Source organism: Spinacia oleracea, chromosome 3 (genome assembly GCF_020520425.1).
Source record: "Spinacia oleracea cultivar Varoflay chromosome 3, BTI_SOV_V1, whole genome shotgun sequence".
Classification (NCBI taxonomy): Eukaryota; Viridiplantae; Streptophyta; class Magnoliopsida; order Caryophyllales; family Amaranthaceae; genus Spinacia; species Spinacia oleracea.
In genome coordinates this window covers 128690321-128710132 of record NC_079489.1, presented here as the reverse complement: position 1 = coordinate 128710132, position 19812 = coordinate 128690321, and positions in this window count along the sequence as shown.

Below are 19812 nucleotides of genomic sequence, written 5' to 3'. Positions count from 1 at the left end.
AAACTTTTGATCAAAGAGTGGACTAACCTTGAAACTCTAAGATTTAAGTTAAACCCCTCACAACACATACATCACCCCAAAGATCTAGTAAACTCCGCAAAGTGAACGCGTTTTAAGCCATGCGTTTACCTTAGTTCTCATGGAAGCTCTAGGAAACCGCCCAAGTTTCCATGGAAGATGGCGAGTCTTCACAACCACGTAGGTGAATCCCTTGTGCTTCTCAATAGCACAAAACATCTCTTAGGATTCATTAAGAGTTTAAACAAACTCAACCTCCACATAAATTACAACGGTGGATTTCTCAAATGCTTAGCTAGAGCACCTACCACGTAAGTATAAATCCATTAAGAATTCCAACGAATTCAACCTACACTAAGCATTACAAACACAAACTGCCATAGGAATGGAATATTAGTAATGCTTATCATATTCACTTCATGGGCTTAAGCCCCATTCCCCTCGACGAGTCAAGAACTTGGTTCCTTGCCAACCCCTTAGTCAAAGGATCCGCCAAATTTCTTTCGGACCTTACATAGTTCAATGCAATCACTCCATTTTTGAGTAGTTGCCTCACCGAACTATGTCTAAGGCGTATGTGCCTCTTCTTACCATTATAGTTGCTATTATTAGCCACACCAATTGCCGCTTGAGAATCACAATGCAAGGATACCGAGGAAGTTCTCTCCCCCCACAATGGGATATCGGCTAGGAGGCTCCTTAACCAATCCGCTTCTTGACCTGCCAACTCAAGAGCAATGAATTCAGATTCCATGGTGGAGCGGGGTAAACATGGTTGTTTTGAGGACTTCCATGAAATAGCACCTCCACCCAACATAAACACATAACCACTAGTAGAAACCACTTCATCATTATCGGACACCCAATTAGCATCACAATAACCTTCCAAAACATTAGGAAAGCGATTAAAATGCAAACATACCTCCATGGTACCCCTTAGGTACCCAAGTAATCGATGAAGTGCTTTCCAATGTTCACTACTAGGATTGTGAGTATATCGACTTAATCTACTTACCGCATAGGCAATGTCGGGACGTGTGCAATTCATAAAAAACATTACACTTCCTATTACCTTGGCATATTGCTCTTGAGATACGCTTGAACCCTTATCCTTTGTAAGCTTTACACTTGCATCACAAGGAGTCTTACATGGCTCCACATCATAGCAATCGAACTTCTTCAAGATTTTCTCCACATAGTGAGATTGACTCATTGAGAACCCATCCTTGGATTTGGTCAAACGAATACCAAGGATCACATCGGCTTCACCTAAGTCCTTCATTTCAAACTTAGTAGACAAAAAATCTTTAGTGTAATTCACAACCTCAAGGTTAGTGCCCATAATAAGCATGTCATCAACATAGAGACAAATAATAACACAAGAGGAATCAAACACTTTAGAATACACACAAGAGTCCGAAGAATTAGTCACAAAGCCATCACTCCTAAGAGTACAATCAAACTTTTCATACCATTGCTTAGGAGCTTGTATCAAACCATACAAAGACTTTTTAAGTCTACACACCTTATGCTCTTGACCCTTAACTACAAAGCCTTCCGGTTGAGTCATGTAAATTTCCTCATCAAGATCACCATTAAGAAAGGCCGTTTTAACATCCATTTGATGGACCACTAAATCATGAATTGCCGCTAAAGCAACCAAAGTCCTAATGGTGGCAATCTTAGTCACAGGTGAGTAGGTATCAAAAAAGTCAATTCCCTCTTTTTGAGTGAAACCTCTAATAACAAGTCTAGCCTTAAACTTATCAATAGAGCCATCGGGTTTCTTCTTCTTAGTAAAGATCCATTTATTACTTATGGGTTTAGACCCCTTAGGCAAATCACATAAGTCCCAAGTATGATTAGACATGATTGAATCTAATTCACTTTTAATGGCCTCTTTCCAAAAACTAACATCTATGGATTTCATAGCTTCACTATAAGTCTTTGGGTCTTCTTCTAAGAGAAACAAAGAAACAACAATTTCACTCAAATAATCCACATCAAAGTCTTCTACAAGAAAAACGGTCAAGAAATCTGGTCCAAAGGTAGTCTCTACTCTAAGCTTTTTACTCTTCCTAGGTTGGACTTCTTCCACTATAGTGGGAGGAGGAGGAACACTAGGACTAGGCAAAGAAACATCCAAAGGCACATCAACACTTGACTCATGCACATGAGAAGACAAAGAGGATTTCAACGGGAAAATATGCTCAAAGAAAACTGCATCCCTAGATTCACAAATAGAATGATCACTCAAAAGCATGAATCTATATGCGGAACTATTATGAGCATAACCAATGAACACACAACCAAAAGTTTTAGACCCAATGGTGGTTTTCTTAAAATCTGGAAAAGCAACCTTGGCTAAGCACCCCCACACTTTCAAAATACTCATGTTAGGACTATAACCCTTCCAAAGCTCATAGGGTGTCTTATCCAACTTCTTATGGGGCACTCTATTGAGTACATAACAAGCGGATAAAACCGCCTCCCCCCACATGTTGTTGGATAATCCGGAACTTAGAAGCATGGCATTCATAGTCTCTTTTAAAGATTTATTTTTCCTTTCGGCAATACCATTTTGTTGTGGGGTGTAAGGAGAACTTAGCTCATGGATAATTCCATTGGTTTCACAAAATTCTTTTAAAGACCATTTTCCATATTCACCACCTCTATCGGTTCTAACTCTTTTGATTTTAAGGTCAAGTTGATTTTCAACCTCGGCTTTATACTTTAAAAATGCACTTTCGGCCTCATCCTTAGTTTTCAAAAGATATACTTTAGTAAACCTTGAAAAGTCATCAACAAAAGTTATGTAGTAATTTTTCCCTCCTCTACTAGTAGTGCAATTTTTAAAGTCCGCTAAATCCGAGTGAATCAACTCTAACAATTTAGTACTTCTCGTTGTCACTTGCTTAAAAGGTTTCTTAGTATGTTTGGCCTCAACACAAATAGGAAATTTAGAGGCTTTGTCAATTTTATCAAAAGAAATTAAGTTCATGTTTTTTAACTTTTCCATGTAAGAAACATTTAAATGTCCTAATCGATTGTGCCAAACATCCATAGACTCAACGATGTAAGCAAAAGAAGAAGTACTTTCATTATTGTTCAAAACATTCAACACAAACAAGCCTTCACTAAGGTAGCCTTTCCCAACAAAGTCTCCATTCTTAGAGATAACAATCTTATCCGCCTCAAAGACAAGTTTTAGGCCGGCTTTGTTGAGAAGGGCACCCGAAACAAGATTCCTCCTTAGGGAGGGAACATACAAGACATTATTCAAAAACAAAGTTTTTCCGGAAGTGAGTTTAAGGTGGACCTTTCCTTTGCCAAGAACTCCGGCGGTGCTACTATTTCCCATGTAAACATGGTCTCCATCGGTAGCATCCTCAAATTCCGTCATGATAGCCTTGTTAGCACAAAAGTGTATTGATGCTCCCGTATCCAAGATCCATTCTACCTTGTTCTCCACCAAATTGGCTTCAACCACCACCGCGGCTATCACCTCATTTTTTTCAACAAGGTTGGCTTGGGAGGCACCATTGGAGTTGCTCTTGTGGCGGTGGTCACATTGATAGGCTTTGTGTCCTATCTTTCCACACACATAGCAAGCTCCTTTGGTCTTTTGAATCTTGTGGTTGTTAGTGAAGTTTCCTTTGGTTGAATGATTTTTCTTCTTCCCTTTGAACCTGTTTTTAGCCATAGGAGCACTAGATTCAACCAAGTTAGCTTTAGAAGAATTCAAAGAAAGGGATTCAAACTTATCCTTGAGGCGGTTAGCCTCTTCGGTCCTCATATGACCAATGAGTTCTTGAAGGTTCATGTCCTTCTTCTTGTGCTTCAAAGAATTGCGGTAGTCATTCCATGATGGTGGAAATTTCTCAAAGAGTACATTGGCTTGGAGAGTTTCACACATCTTCATACCTTCACCCAAGATGTCGGTGACGATGTTCTCGTAATCATGGACTTGATCCATGATGGACTTGTCATCCGTCATCTTGAAATTGATCCACTTACCAACAACATACTTTTTCTTACCGGCATCATCGGCTCCATACTTCTTTTGCAAGGTGTCCCAAATGGACTTGCTTGACCGATTGGTGATGAGGAGGTCAAACAAGATTCCATTCACATGATGGAGAATGTGAGCCCGAACAAGTTTGTTGTCTTTCTCCTTCTTGGTCAATGCTTCGGCCGCCTTCTTGACATCTTCCGCCGAAAGGGAGGGATCCGGTGCTACCGCCTTGCTTGCTTCAATTGCTTCAATCACATCCTCATAGAGCACATAATCTATTTCAAGTTGCTCAAAAAAGATCAATAATTTTTGTGACCATCTCTTGTAGTTCTTGCCATCAAGAGGCTCCAACTTAGAGAGGTCGGGAAGGGTCTTGTTCATCATAGAGTTAGCCATAACAATAGACATAATATCTCGTTTTCAAATTGTTGTAGATTAAGAGTTTTCAAGGCTAAAATGAAGAACAAGAAAGTAAGACTTACGGAACTTGTTGTGCCGTGGTAACCAAACCACTGCCTTGAAAACGAGATTCGGTGCAACCGGGGTGCACAATTGTATTCACCGATTCGTTCCCTAAGGTTTACACAACTCTCAACACACAATGGCACTCTTTGATGTGAGATGGAGTTACCAGAACTTATGCCCAAAAGAGAGGAAGAAAGGGAGATGATAAGGGAATGATTTTCTGTAAACAAATCAAGAAATGAAGCATGTATTTATAGGATTAGAGGAGAATACAAAACAACCCAAAGAAACCAAAGGACTCAAAAGAATCCAATGGTATTGAATCACCAATTAAATCCATGATAATGAAGGGTTTATAACCCCCATAATCAAGAGAAATAATGGACCAACTTAATCATCATAATCAGAATGATAATTGTCCATAAATCATACTTAAAAGGTTATCATAAAAGAGGAATCCAAAGAGAAGATCAAAAACGGACAACACTAAGAGCCGATCTCGAAACCTGCCGGTTTCTCAAAACCGGCCGGTTTTCGGTGCACTTCAAAAAATGCCTTTTAAGTCCGTTTTTCAACTCACGCTCGAAACCTGCCGGTTTTGGAAAACCTGGCATACAGGTTTTGGGAAAACCTGCCGGTTTTCCAAAACCTGGCAGGCAGGTTTTGAGCGCTTTTCCATCTTTAAATTCCAACATTCATCACTTTAGGTTTCAAAGACATTAACGATAGAAGAATTAAGTTCAGAAACCAGCATTAAGTTCAGAATTGATAGGTGAGAATTAAGTTCAGAAACCAGCATTAAGTTCAGAAACCAGAATTAAGTTCAGAAACCAGCATTAAGTTCTTTCCTCGAGTCTGATGGTAATAACTTATCAGTTTCACTTCCCTTTCCCGAGGGAGATTGTTCTATCCAGCGTTCACAGTGATATTTGTGTGAAAAAAACCCCATGGTTGTTCTTGCAGCTGTTAAGATCTCCATTTTTCAGTATCGAAGGTTGTGTATGCATGTGTTAGTTGTTCTTGTTAACTGTGGTAACTGTTTGATTCTTCTCCGATTGAAATTCATGTTCTATTTTGATAAATACTAAAAAAACTACACACGTGCATCTTTTTCTTTTGATTGCATACATTCACTTAGCTGTGACATTCATCTATATTATTATGAGTTTGTAGATGAAAAGCAAAAATAAATACAGACAACGGAGGAAAAAAAATTAGGCTGGAATGGCTTTCTCCCGTATTTAACAATATGAATTTGAGTATGATGTAATTCTTTCTTAACTAATTTGAGCTACATAGGCTGGAATTTTTCCAAAACCAAGTGCTCACAAAGTGTGCTAACTTGGAGAAGTAAAAACTCTAGTCAAATGATAATGTTATGCTGCCATAAAAAATGCAATATTAACAACAATTTCAATGTTCAAAGATGACAAAATCTTTACCCATTATGTACCCACTGTAGTTTCTTCCATTTTTCTGCGCGAGCTTATCTTTTCTATGACTGTAGTTGCTCTTACTAATTATGTTTTATTTGCTGCAAATATAACTTTATATTAATAAGAGAAATAATATTGGTTTGCCTAAGATAATATAGAAAAAAGAATAAAATTAACATTGTCATTCAAGTTAACTCATATTTGGGTGAGGGTCATGTATATCTGAACACGAGTCAATTTAGTGATATAACTCTATCTTGTTGATTCCTGAGTTTTGACGATGACAAACTTAAGCTATACTCACAACTGGTTATTTAAGGAATGTCACAGGTTTATATGAAACGATCAGCACACTTAGCAACAACAAGTATACAACGCTACCAGCTGAGAAACCATGAAGAGAAGCAATTCAAAACAAGGATTAAGATTGAATCATGGGCCAAGGAGTATGAAACCCAGCAAGTCAATTAGAGTCCAGAAAGGTATAAGATCAGTAGAAACAAATACAGCTTAGTATGGGAACAGAATATTTCATAGTCCTAAATCAGTTTTATTTTATAAAAGATAAAGTGTCGATTTACAAAACTGATTTTACTATTTTACTTAAGGTTAAACTCTTAAACGTTTTAAGTTAATTCACAACTCTCAAATCCGTAAGGATTGAGTTTATCTAAAACGCGTTTTAAAGATGTTATTTGCGAAAATATATCTTTTGAAAAGAGTCCTAAATTGGTTTGAATTAGAATCTAGGGTAAACTGTGGTTTTCCTATATATACACCTTAAGCTCTCTGCGAAAGTTTTTTATCAGACTTATTTACATTAACCGGAAGCTTTCAGGTATTACCCTTAAAGTCTTAATCTTTAAAGAGTCTGTTCCTGTTCCCATATAGAGCAGTATTTGTTACGTGGTCTTATATCTAGTATTTAGTATTAAGTTTAATATTACTTTGTTTTCAGTTTAAGTGTTGAGATATTGTATGTTAAGCCTGAGTCAGGCTTACTTGAGCAAGAGAAAAGATCTCACAAGAGATCTGTGAGGAGAAGCAGTTGAGGGACTGTTTCTGTAAGGGAAGGAACAACGAGGGGTTGTTCCTGGTCATCTGTAGTCAGAGGAGACTAACAGATTGTGGCCCGAGTAGATTAGGCTTGTAAAGAAACTGAGTTGTTTTGCCTAATTAGTGAATGTGTTTAAGTCCCCAAAGGGGCCGTGGTTTTTTCCTCTCTATTGGGCCTAGAGAGTTTTCCACGCTAAATCTCGCTTGCATATTTTACTGTTTCTGTTCCTAGTAGTTTAATTTTTGTAAAACCGTAAAATATCAATTCACCCCCCCTCTTGAGGAACTCTGTGAAACTAACAATTGGTATCAGAGCCAGAACCCTTTAACTGCAGGTAATTCTGTCGGGAAAAACGATTCTGAAGCTATGAACACAACTGAGAAACTCGAAGAGGGATACTCAACACAACGACCTCCAATGTTTAGTGGCAAATACTATTCATACTGGAGAAACAGGATGGAGATCTTTATCAAGGCTGAGAACTATCAAGTATGGAGAGTCATTGAAGTTGGAGACTTCCAAGTCACTAAGTTAAACACCTCTGGTGAAACCGTTCCTAAACCGATTGCTGAATTTGACAAAGCCGACTATGAAAAGCTCGAGCTTAATGCCATGGCTGTCAAAATTCTTCACTGTGGACTAGGTCCAAACGAGCACAATAGAGTAATGGGATGCAAGAATGCGAAGCAAATTTGGGATCTGCTCCAAGTCACTCATGAAGGAACAAACGAAGTCAAAAGATCAAAGATTGATCTTTTAATGCATCAGTATGAGTTGTTCACCATGAAACCTTCTGAAACAATTCAAGACATGATCACCTGCTTCACTAACATCATCAATGAATTGAACTCTCTTGGCAAAATCATAACCCCTAAGGAACAAGTTAGAAAAGTTCTAAGAAGTCTTCCACAGGATCCCTGGATGGCCAAGGTAACTGCCCTTCAGGAAACTAAAGACTTCACCAAGTTTAACCTGGAACAACTAGCTGGATCTCTCCTAACTCATGAACTGCAACTAAATGCACGACCTTCAGAGAATAACAAAAATAGGGCTCTTGCTCTAAAAACTGAAAACGATGAAAACTCTGAAGAGGATGAGGAAACAGCTCTATTTGCTAGGAGATTCAGAAGAATGTTCAGGAACTATAAAGATGGAGATCACCGAGGGAAACCTAACCGGAAATTCTCCAAAACTGATACTGGATGCCATAAGTGTGGAAACTTGGAACATCGCATTAGGGAATGTCCTCTCTGGGATCAAGAACGAGGAAAAGGAAAGGAAACAACCAGAGACAGATTGAAAGATAACAGGAACTCATTCTCCAAAACTGAGGTGAGAAAGGCCATGATTGCTGCATGGGGAGACACTTCTTCGGATGAGGAACAGGAACACCCCAACGAAGAAACAGCTCACCTGTGCCTTGTAGCTGAATATGAAGAAGATGGATCTGACTCAGAATCTAAAAAATTCCAGGCAAGTCTCACTCAAATTAAAAATAAACTTGAATCTCTTTCCAAATTAGAATTGTTTGACCTACTTTCCTGTCTCACTAGTGATTATGAGGATCTACTGAAAGAAAAGTTAAACTCTGATAAAGAACACCAGACCACCATAAAAGAACTTAGTAATGAGCTAGAATGGACAAAAAATACTAACATAGATATAGACAAACGGTTCTTTAACCTCTTTGATCAGAACCTCCACATAAAAGAAATCTGTGAAGCCTTACGAAGTGAAAACATCTGGCTAAAACAAGAACTGATTGATCTAGAAGTAGCCAAGACTAAAAGCCTTTACAAAGATGAACTAGAAAGAACTCAACTGGAACTAGTCAAGATTCACCAAGAAAAGACCAAACTAGAAGATGAACTAGCTAGAAAAACTAGACACAGAATAGAAGGAACACCTAAATGGATAGAAGAAGCTAGAACCAAACGCACAGAAGGACCAGGTTTCAACTATAAGAAACGTCAACCTAGGAAGACTAGAGTAGATCTCTATAGTGACATTGTATGCTCCTTCTGTGGTCTAATTGGTCACTACAGAATCTCATGTCCCAAAAACCAAAGAAGCTTGGAAAAGAACATAGAACACACCAGAACTAAATGGGTAAAGAAAAGCGATTTGATTCCAAGCAAGGAACCCAAGCTATGCTGGGTTCCTAAAAACTCTAACTAAAAATCTCATGCAGGTCGAAGTGAGGGGGAACAACACATGGTACCTAGACAGCGGTTGTTCCAAGCACATGACAGGAGACAGAAACAGATTTCTCTCACTCACGACCTATGAAGGTGGAACTGTGACTTTTGGCGATAATAAAAAGGGTAACATCATTGGAATTGGTAAGGTCGGTAAGTCAAAGTCTCACTCCATCGATAATGTATTTTTAGTTGAAGGTCTAGGACATAGCTTATTAAGCATTTCTCAATTCTGTGACAAAGGAAATTATGCTAAATTCTTCTCGAATAAATGTCTGATTATCAACAGTAACACTGATACAGTGATCTTAGAGGGACAGAGGAAAGGGAACACCTATGTGGTTAATCTTAACTCTGTTCCTCACTCCAATCTAACCTGTCTCAGTGTTATTGAAGATGATCCATTATTGTGGCATAAAAGATTTGGTCATGCTAGTTTCTCTCTAATGAACAAGTTGAATTCAAAAAATTTAGTCACAGGTCTTCCGAATACCAAGTTCGCAAAATTAGCAGTGTGTGATGCCTGTATCAAAGGAAAACAAGTAAGGACTTCTTTCAAGTCAAAGGGAATAATCAGTACAACAAGACCACTGGAGCTGATCCACATGGACTTATGTGGACCAATGAGAACTCAAAGCAGAAGTGGAAAAAGATATGTGCTTGTAATTGTAGATGACTTCTCAAGATACACATGGGTAATCTTCCTAGCCAGCAAGGAAGAAACATTTGAAGAATTCGTAGCATTTGCCTCTAGGGTCCAACGACAAAGCAATCACAAACTGGTCCACATCAGATCAGATCATGGTACTGAATTCCAAAACAAGAAATTTGATGACCTATGCAAAGAATCAGGAATAGATCATAACTTCTCTGCACCTAGAACTCCTCAACAGAATGGTGTGGTAGAAAGAAAGAATCGAACTCTTGAAGACATGACAAGGACAATGCTGATTGCTAGTGGACTTCCAAAAAGTGTCTGGGCCGAAGCTCTAAACACAGCATGCTATGTGCTCAATCGAGTGTTGATTAGAGCAATCAAAAACAAAACCCCATATGAATTATATAGAGGGAGAAAACCCTCCATAACACATCTCAGAATCTTTGGATGCAAGTGTTTCGTCCACAACAATGGAAAAGACCAACTGGGAAAATTTGATGCACGAAGTGATGAAGCTATATTCTTGGGATACGCTTCGAACAGCAAAGCATATCGAGTATTCAACAAAAGGACCATGTGCATGGAAGAAAGCATACATATTATATTTGATGAAACTGACTCCCAATACTCTGTTACAGGCACAACTCCTGAAGGAAATTTTGAACTAGGACTCACAAGAAAAACTGAAGACGAAGAAGTAAGAAGGACTTCACAAATAGAAGAACAGACACAGGATGTTGAAACACCTGAAGAAGGAACAGTTGAAGTAGAACAAACGCAAAATGAGGATCATACAGAACCAAATACTCAAACAGAACAGCGTGCCGAAGAAGCCTCTACACCATTCCAACCCAGACCTTGGAAACATCAAAGCTCACATCCACTTGACCAAATAATTAGTGATCTTGGACGAGGAACAACAACGAGATCACAACTTAAAAACTTTTGTGCTTTTTATGCTTATTTATCAATGATTGAACCTAAAAATTATAAAGAGGCACTAACTGACTCTGATTGGATCATGGCCATGCAGGAGGAACTCAATGAATTCGAAAGAAATAAGGTATGGCATCTTGAGCCCACACCTTTAGCCAACATAGTAATAGGCCTAAAGTGGGTATTCAGAAACAAACAAGACGAGCATGCAACCATCACTAGGAACAAAGCCAGATTGGTGGTCAAAGGGTACAATCAGCAAGAAGGGATAGATTTTGAAGAGACATTTGCTCCAGTTGCCAGAATGAAAGCAATACGTATACTTATAGCGTTCGCATCATACATGGGGTTCAAACTCTATCAAATGGATGTAAAATGTGCGTTCCTAAACGGACATCTCAAGGAAGAAGTCTATGTGGAACAACCACCAGGATTTGAAGATCCAGAATACCCCTCACATGTGTACAAGCTGGACAAAGCACTATATGGATTAAAACAAGCTCCAAGAGCATGGTATGAACGACTTTCTCATTTCCTACTAGACAATAAATTCAATCGAGGTAAAGTTGATAGAACCCTGTTCCTTAAGTCAAGAAATACAGACATACTAATAGTTCAAATTTATGTTGATGATATTATATTTGGTGCCACTAACGAAGATCTTTGCAAGGAATTCTCTGACTTAATGCAGCAAGAATTTCAAATGAGCATGATGGGAGAACTTAACTTCTTCCTAGGTCTTCAAATCAAACAAACGGAACAAGGCATCATGATACATCAACAGAAATACATAAAGGATCTCATCAAGAAATATGGAATGGAGTCTGCTAAAAGCAACCACACACCAATGGGAACAACTACAAGATTAGATGAGGATCAAGAAGGTAAAAGTGTTGATCAAACACGATACAGAGGTATGATAGGTTCGTTACTTTATCTCACAGCAAGTAGACCAGACATTGCATTCAGTGTAGGTGTCTGTGCACGTTTTCAATCTAATCCAAAAGAATCTCATCTTACAGCAGTTAAAAGAATTCTAAGATATCTAAAAGGAACAGATGATTTATGCCTATGGTACCCTAACTATGATCACTTTGACCTCAAAGGATACACAGATGCTGACTATGCAGGTGATTTAGTAAACAGGAAAAGCACATCGGGAATGGTTCAGTTCCTAGGAGCATGTGCCGTATCTTGGGCATCAAAGAAACAAAACACTGTGGCATTGTCCACAACAGAAGCTGAATATGTAGTTGCTGCTTCATGTTGTTCCCAAATGCTATGGATCAAACAACAACTTAGAGATTTTGGTATGAAATTAAGTTGCGTTCCTATATTATGTGACAACACTAGTGCCATCTGCATATCAAAGGATCCAGTTCATCATTCAAGAGTCAAGCACATACACATTCGTCATCATTTTCTAAAAGACTATGTGGAAAAGGAATTAGTCAAGCTTGAATTCTGTCCCACAGAAGATCAAGTTGCTGACATCCTAACCAAACCATTATCCAGGGACAGACACGACAAACTAAGGTTAGAACTCGGTATGATACGAATAACTTGATCCTTGTTGCCCTTATTTCTTAACCCTTATGAATTTTTCAAAAAAAAAAAATAATAATTATTTCTTTAATTCTTACGTATTTGAGAATGGACTAACTATCGGAATCAGATTGCAAAACCCAGCTGTGCATCACCACAGCCACGTCTGCACACTTCTAAGGTAACTGCACTTGCTCTCAATACTTGCATTAATTCTAAGTCTATGTGGGAAAACTAAAAATGAATGGAAAGCATTTAATTTGATTCGGTGAATCTTACGAACACGGTGCATGCATTACTATTCATTTTTGTTCACTCAAACACGCTTCCCACAAATCAATTCCCAACAAAACCTTTTCAGCTCCCAATCATTCTCCCTATAAACTTTGCCGATTATTCTTCAAACCCCAGAATTTAAAATTCAAAAACCCTCTCTCTCTCTCATTATCCACTCGCCAACCACCTCTCCTATAAATAATCATGACTCTCTACAAGCTTTAATTCCCAAACCCTATAAACTCTTCCTCTCCTTCGGAACCGATAATCACAATCATCCCTCTCCAAACGGTCTACCCAGAATCCATGGCTCCAAAGCAACCCACACCAAAACCATCTGCCGCCAAGTCCACCGCCAAGCTGACCACAAAAAGGAAACTCGTTCTGAAAAAGGAAGTAGCTGCACCAACTCAGGGGGAACCAAATCTTCCAAAGGAGTGCCTCCGGTCTACAGGGTCGAGGATTCAGATTCAGACAAAGATGGTGAAACCCAATCTGCTGCTCCCTCACCAGACGGTTCAGTGCAGCTCCTGATGGCTAAAGTGGATCAACTGCAGCTGGACAATGTGGTTCTGTTGTCAGCTGTTACTGCTTTGCAGGAGCTTATTCACAAGATGCAGCAGGACCAGGCAGAGTTCTTCAACGACATGACAGAACGTCTTGCTGACATGATCATAGAGGAGGTGGCAAATGATGATAATGCTGCTCCTGGATCACCCCAAGCCTGACCCTGCTTCTTATGCTACCTTACCCCACCCCATATATTTTGCTCTCTGATAAACAATTACTTTCTTTTGGTCCTTGAACAAATTTTTTTTGGATGTTTTGGATGCGCCAAGTTTATGACTAATGATCATTAGTGCGCTTTTCCTACGTTCTGATAGTTGACCCACACTGACATATAAACTTATTGCTTGTGTTGTGCTCTATGTTGCTATTATCTTGTTTTGCTTGCAGGGGTGCGGTCAAACTCGTTGATCGACTTGAGCTGCAAACTGCTTCTCGGTCTGTTGGGGTAACATAATTCTCTATTTCTTTCTTCTCTGTCTTGTGAAATCGTTTTTCAACTACCCTTTTTGATAATTCCAAAGGGGAAAGATAATGGGGGACAACTTGTGTTTCAAATAGTTGTATCTATACATAAGTTCGAAACCTCAGAAAATGTTCCATCTGTTCCTAATTGAGGTTTGAGGTATGATTGTCAGCAGCACCTTGTTTCATTCCTTAGTCATTATCTGCATATTTTACTCTTATCAAGTTGTAAGGTTGTCATCATCAAAAAGGGGGAAATTGTTGATTCCTGAGTTTTGACGATGACAAACTTAAGCTATACTCACAACTGGTTATTTAAGGAATGTCACAGGTTTATATGAAACGATCAGCACACTTAGCAACAACAAGTATACAACGCTACCAGCTGAGAAACCATGAAGAGAAGCAATTCAAAACAAGGATTAAGATTGAATCATGGGCCAAGGAGTATGAAGCCCAGCAAGTCAATTAGATTCCAGAAAGGTATAAGATCAGTAGAAACAAATACAGCTTAGTATGGGAACAGAATATTTCATAGAGTCCTAAATCAGTTTTATTTTATAAAAGATAAAGTGTCGATTTACAAAACTGATTTTACTATTTTACTTAAGGTTAAACTCTTAAACGTTTTAAGTTAATTCACAACTCTCAAATCCGTAAGGATTGAGTTTATCTAAAACGCGTTTTAAAGATGTTATTTGCGAAAATATATCTTTTGAAAAGAGTCCTAAATTGGTTTGAATTAGAATCTAGGGTAAACTCTGGTTTTCCTATATATACACCTTAAGCTCTCTGCGAAAGTTTTTTATCAGACTTATTTACATTAACCGGAAGCTTTCAGGTATTACCCTTAAAGTCTTAATCTTTAAAGAGTCTGTTCCTGTTCCCATATAGAGCAGTATTTGTTACGTGGTCTTATATCTAGTATTTAGTATTAAGTTTAATATTACTTTGTTTTCAGTTTAAGTGTTGAGATATTGTATGTTAAGCCTGAGTCAGGCTTACTTGAGCAAGAGAGAAGATCTCACAAGAGATCTGTGAGGAGAAGCAGTTGAGGGACTGTTTCTGTAAGGGAAGGAACAACGAGGGGTTGTTCCTGGTCATCTGTAGTCAGAGGAGACTAACAGATTGTGGCCCGAGTAGATTAGGCTTGTAAAGAAACTGAGTTGTTTTGCCTAATTAGTGAATGTGTTTAAGTCCCCAAAGGGGCCGTGGTTTTTTCCTCTCTATTGGGCCTAGAGAGTTTTCCACGCTAAATCTCGCTTGCATATTTTACTGTTTCTGTTCCTAGTAATTTAATTTTTGTAAAACCGTAAAATATCAATTCACCCCCCCTCTTGAGGAACTCTGTGAAACTAACATATCTACTAGACATGAAATGGACGGTAAGATGGCCTTCTCAGGTGTTGTAACTTCCAACTCTCAATCTGCCTCACCCCTTTTATCACACTTACCCTTGTTGACTACTAGTTGTCACTCTAGGACTCTATGTGAAAGCGAAGCCATTGATTCTATTTCGACTAAAAGGGACTTGCTTGCTTGAACAACGCTATGCTATGCTATGTCTTACCCCCAACTTGAATGCATATGCACATGCTTTACACCCAGACACCATTTGGGATTTCTGAGACTAGCAGACTTGCACTTTTCACCGGTCTTTTTGTTAAGTATTGGATATTACGCACATTGGATGCAGTTCGTAGCATCTTTTTTCTGGTAAAGTTTTGAAATTTGTTGCAATTTAAATTAGCTTCTTTGCAGTACATTCAGCTCTACATCAAATTAACATACTTTCAGGATAAGTTATGAAATTTTTTGCAGTTTGGGCTAATTTCTTTGCATTACATTCAGTTCTGCACCAAATTAACATATTTTCTGGAAAAGTTTTCAAATTTGTTGAAGTTTGGACTAATTTCTCTTGCATTACATTCAGTTATGCACCAAATTAACCTATTTTTTGGCAAAGTTATGAAATTTATTGCAGTTTGGACTAATTTTCTCTGCATTACATTCAGTTTCTGCACCAAATTAACATATTTTCTGGCAAAGTTTTGAAATCTGTTTATCATATTTTTTTATAGTAGTATATAACCACTTCATATTGAACTTTAGGTGATTGAGCAAACCAAACTGGGTTCTAATATTGGAAAGCTGGATAAAGACTTGTTTCTAGTGGATCAGTTTTGATGAATTTTCTTCTATATTGTGATCAAAATAACCACACTTTCTCAGAGTGGTTATTATATTATAGTTCGTATTATTAATTGCTTCTGATTTTATGCAAGATAAGCTAATAAGATTTAAGTATTGAATGCTCTAATTTTCTGTATATAATAGTTTGGGTTTCTTTGTTCTGTTGATGTAGCTTATGATTGGATTTTCACTTAACAGTTCAAAGAAGAGTGCAGTTGCAAGAGCGCGATTTCATGCCTCACGAGCCTAACACTTCAAACACTACAAACGGTGAAGTCAGACTTATTTGGGGAAGCAGGTGATGTTATCGACCTATAATATTTTAGTTGTTTCGTTGTTACATTTTAGTGGTTAATTAGTTATTTATCATGTCAGTTGCAGATTATTAGACAATCACATTTTTTAAAGTTTTTAAGATTATTGGACAGCTATATATCACCAATGTAATGACTTGTGACTTAATATGTATGAGTCATTTATTTATAATATTATTTTCATCATATAATATCTGGCATTTTAAACTTATATTCATGAGTAATTATAATTGTCAATATGCTTGATAGCGTCAATTTTGACAAGCAATTATAATTTCAGTAAATTATAGCGCAAAATGATCTATGAATATGCTCTAGCAATTATAATCGCCGCTATAGATTATCAATTTGGATTGTTAACTTAGCAAATATATCAATTACGAAATTAATAGTATCACTTAAATTTGCAACAATAAGTAACCTATAGTAGGGATTATAATCGATATGATAGGTATCTGATAGCGTCTATTGCATTCGCGACTATAACTACCAATAGCATCGATTTTTTTGCCACTAAAACTAATGTATTTGGTATGTGAAATTAGGAAATTATATCGATTATAATCGCTACAATAATCGATACTATTATATATAGTATTTCGTATCGATTGTTTTGGTCTACCCTATTGAATGTACTAATCGCTACTAAAGGCTATGGCAACGGTGGCTACCGCCTCGAATAGCTAATTGATGGGGAATGTTTTTGTAGCGAATAAATTCGCTACTAAAGGCCAAAATAATCACCACGAAAGCCCTTTTTTCTTGTAGTGCATACATGTAAACTGCTCCCTAAACAGACATTTTGGGGGTTCATAGCATGTTCGCTAAGTTGAGTCTCTTTGGGTCAATGAGGAGACTCCAAGTACTTGTTCTCGCATTTCCCCACACAAGGTCGTTTCAACCAGTTCATGAAGTTCATATCCTTCTGTTTCTTCCGCAATTTGTCAAGTTCCACCAATTAAGGGTTTTTCTTATTGTTTATTTCCCAAGGTTCATCCCAAGTAGAAAAGAGAATCTGGATGTGATAGGTGGAGGTGGTCTCTTTATATTTGTAGTTTGTGAAGTTGTAGGTTCAAAGTTTGTAAGAGCAGGTAGAGCTCGTCAAAATAGCTTCGGTTGTGTAAGAATCTTAAATGGCCTCCAAAGCTTTTGTAGTATGTGTAGTTCTTTTGTGAACAAACTTAAATACTGTATGTTTAATCTTATGTCCAAAAAAAACTTAAAATGCATGAGAAATAATACAATTCGTGGACTATGGACAATGGTGTACAATAACTTGCACCAAAAGAACATATATATTATTTCACTTTTTTTTATATAAAAAAAATAAACATTTTACTTTTATTAAAAGAATAATAAATATATTCACGTCTTTTTACTCAATTTAATGTTCTTTTAGTTATGTAACTTTGTTCTTATGGTGCACCATGCATGCTCATGCAACATGTTCCACCTTTTAAGTTGGGGAAATAATATGCACAAGTCCTATAAGCTTTGAATATGATATATCTTACAAAAGCTACAAAACTGATTGTTTTATAGAGGAGAGATAGGCAAAAAATGCATAATGAAATGAATTAAAGTAGATGGATGTTTATGCAAGCAGCATGCAAATTCTTAGGTAATATGGGTATAATTAAGGACTTGTTTGGTTGACATGAGAATTTAATTCCCAAAGTAAGTTGCAATTTAAGGAAATTACTTTCCTTGTTAAATTCATACTCAGTGGGATTTTTCTAAGGTTGCATTTGAAAATATCGATTTTATTTTAAATAAGGGAATTCAATTTATGGAATTGAAATGTTAGAATTCAAATCCTAATTTTATGTTTTGTGTTATTCGGATGGAACACTACAAGAAGGAGGGTGAATTGTAATATGGATCTTGCTATCCAATTTTGCGAAATTATAAAGGAACTTAAACCAAGTAGAGAAACAATGCAAGAGAGATTTTACGAGGAAACTTTCTAAGCCCAACTAGAAAGAAAACCTCGACCCACTTGGGATTTCAACTCAAGCTCTTTTCAATATAGGGAAACAACTCTGTTACAAACCTATAATAAACTCGGGCATTACTTGAGTTCCTCTACGAACTCAAGGTTGTTCCTCAAACAACTACGCTCTCACTGACTTCCCTAGAAGTCTATCTTGACTCTTTTGCTTCACTCAAAGCCTCCATGTTTCTCTCTTATAGACTTCACTCAAATCCTATCCAAATACAACAGGAACTCACTCAAGTTCCTACCCCATACACATCAGGGACTCACTCAAGTTCCTGCCCAAAACTTGATACAAGAATTCACTCAAACCCTTGACCAATGCCCCATTAGAAGATCTCACTCAACCCTTGACCAACTCTCAAAATAAAGATGATTGATAATTGAATAATATCCCTCTAGTATGTATCACGTGAAAGAACAATGAGGAACAAGGAACTTGGAATTAATAGGCTGACTCAAGAACATGGAAAACAAAACATATTTCTTTTAGAATATTTTTCCTCTTAAACCGGACATACTGGAAAGACTGCTAGAGTCAGACACTTTTAGAATGAATGATGATGCATCCTTTTATAACATTCAAGAATGCTTTGGCCACTACCCCATGATTATTTACTTCGGAAAAAAAACACCACCACTAACCCACTAACTCTTGAACGTGATATATGAACGTGGAGTATAATGTGATTAATTATACTTGGGGAAAAAGCCAATACCAAGTAATGCATCCTAGTTACTAGGCATGATCCTAAAATCAACAACTTATATGTCAGTTATATTAAACGTACTTTTCCCATGACTTCATAGGATTCCCATGTAAATAGGAACCTTAATTGGTTTACTTATAAACGTTTATTTAGCCTAACAACCTAGGATTCCCGATATTCTAGGACTCTAATTAATCAATTAATTTAATTTACCTATTCCAAAATATAAATCTTATTTATCTTATTTAGAATCCTAGACTTAGCCAATTACCTATTTATTAAAGACTTTTAATCAAATTGAAAATCTTAAATAAATTATCCTAAATGCACATTTATATTCTAAGTTAACTGACAATTAGATTAATGCATACTGAAGTTATATTTAGGATGCATATTGACGTTATATTTAGGATGCATACCAAGTTCCTAGACACGAGTTCACTGACACGAGTTCCACGAGTTCTTTTTGACACCTTGCTCCCTTACCTTTGATGTTTCAACATACTTACATGAAAAACAAACTCTTATTTCTTGTCTTCATGTTCCATTCTTCTCCACATGTTGGTTGTTCCTCGGGAACTCGGAATATTGGTTGTTCCTCAGGAACTCCCAACATTGGTTGTTCCTCAGGAACAAGTGATCCTCAGTAACAATGGTTGTTCCTCAGGAACAAGTTCCTTTACATAGAAACCCGGAATGTAAACTCATACACTCCAGACTTCTTCACTTCGAGTTTCCACTCAGGAACTTCCGCTTCTCTTTCAGAGTTCCTCTAGCTCATCTGGAGTTCCAGTTCTTCCATGGGAACTTTATAACTCTCAGTTTATCTAGAGTTCATCCTTAGGAATTGCTCTGCAATTCCAGCTCTGGATTGTATGCTTCTTTGTTATAAGCATCTCACAATCATCTACTTCAAGTAAGCTCTATTATTGATGACTTGGGCACAACTATTTATTAATGATC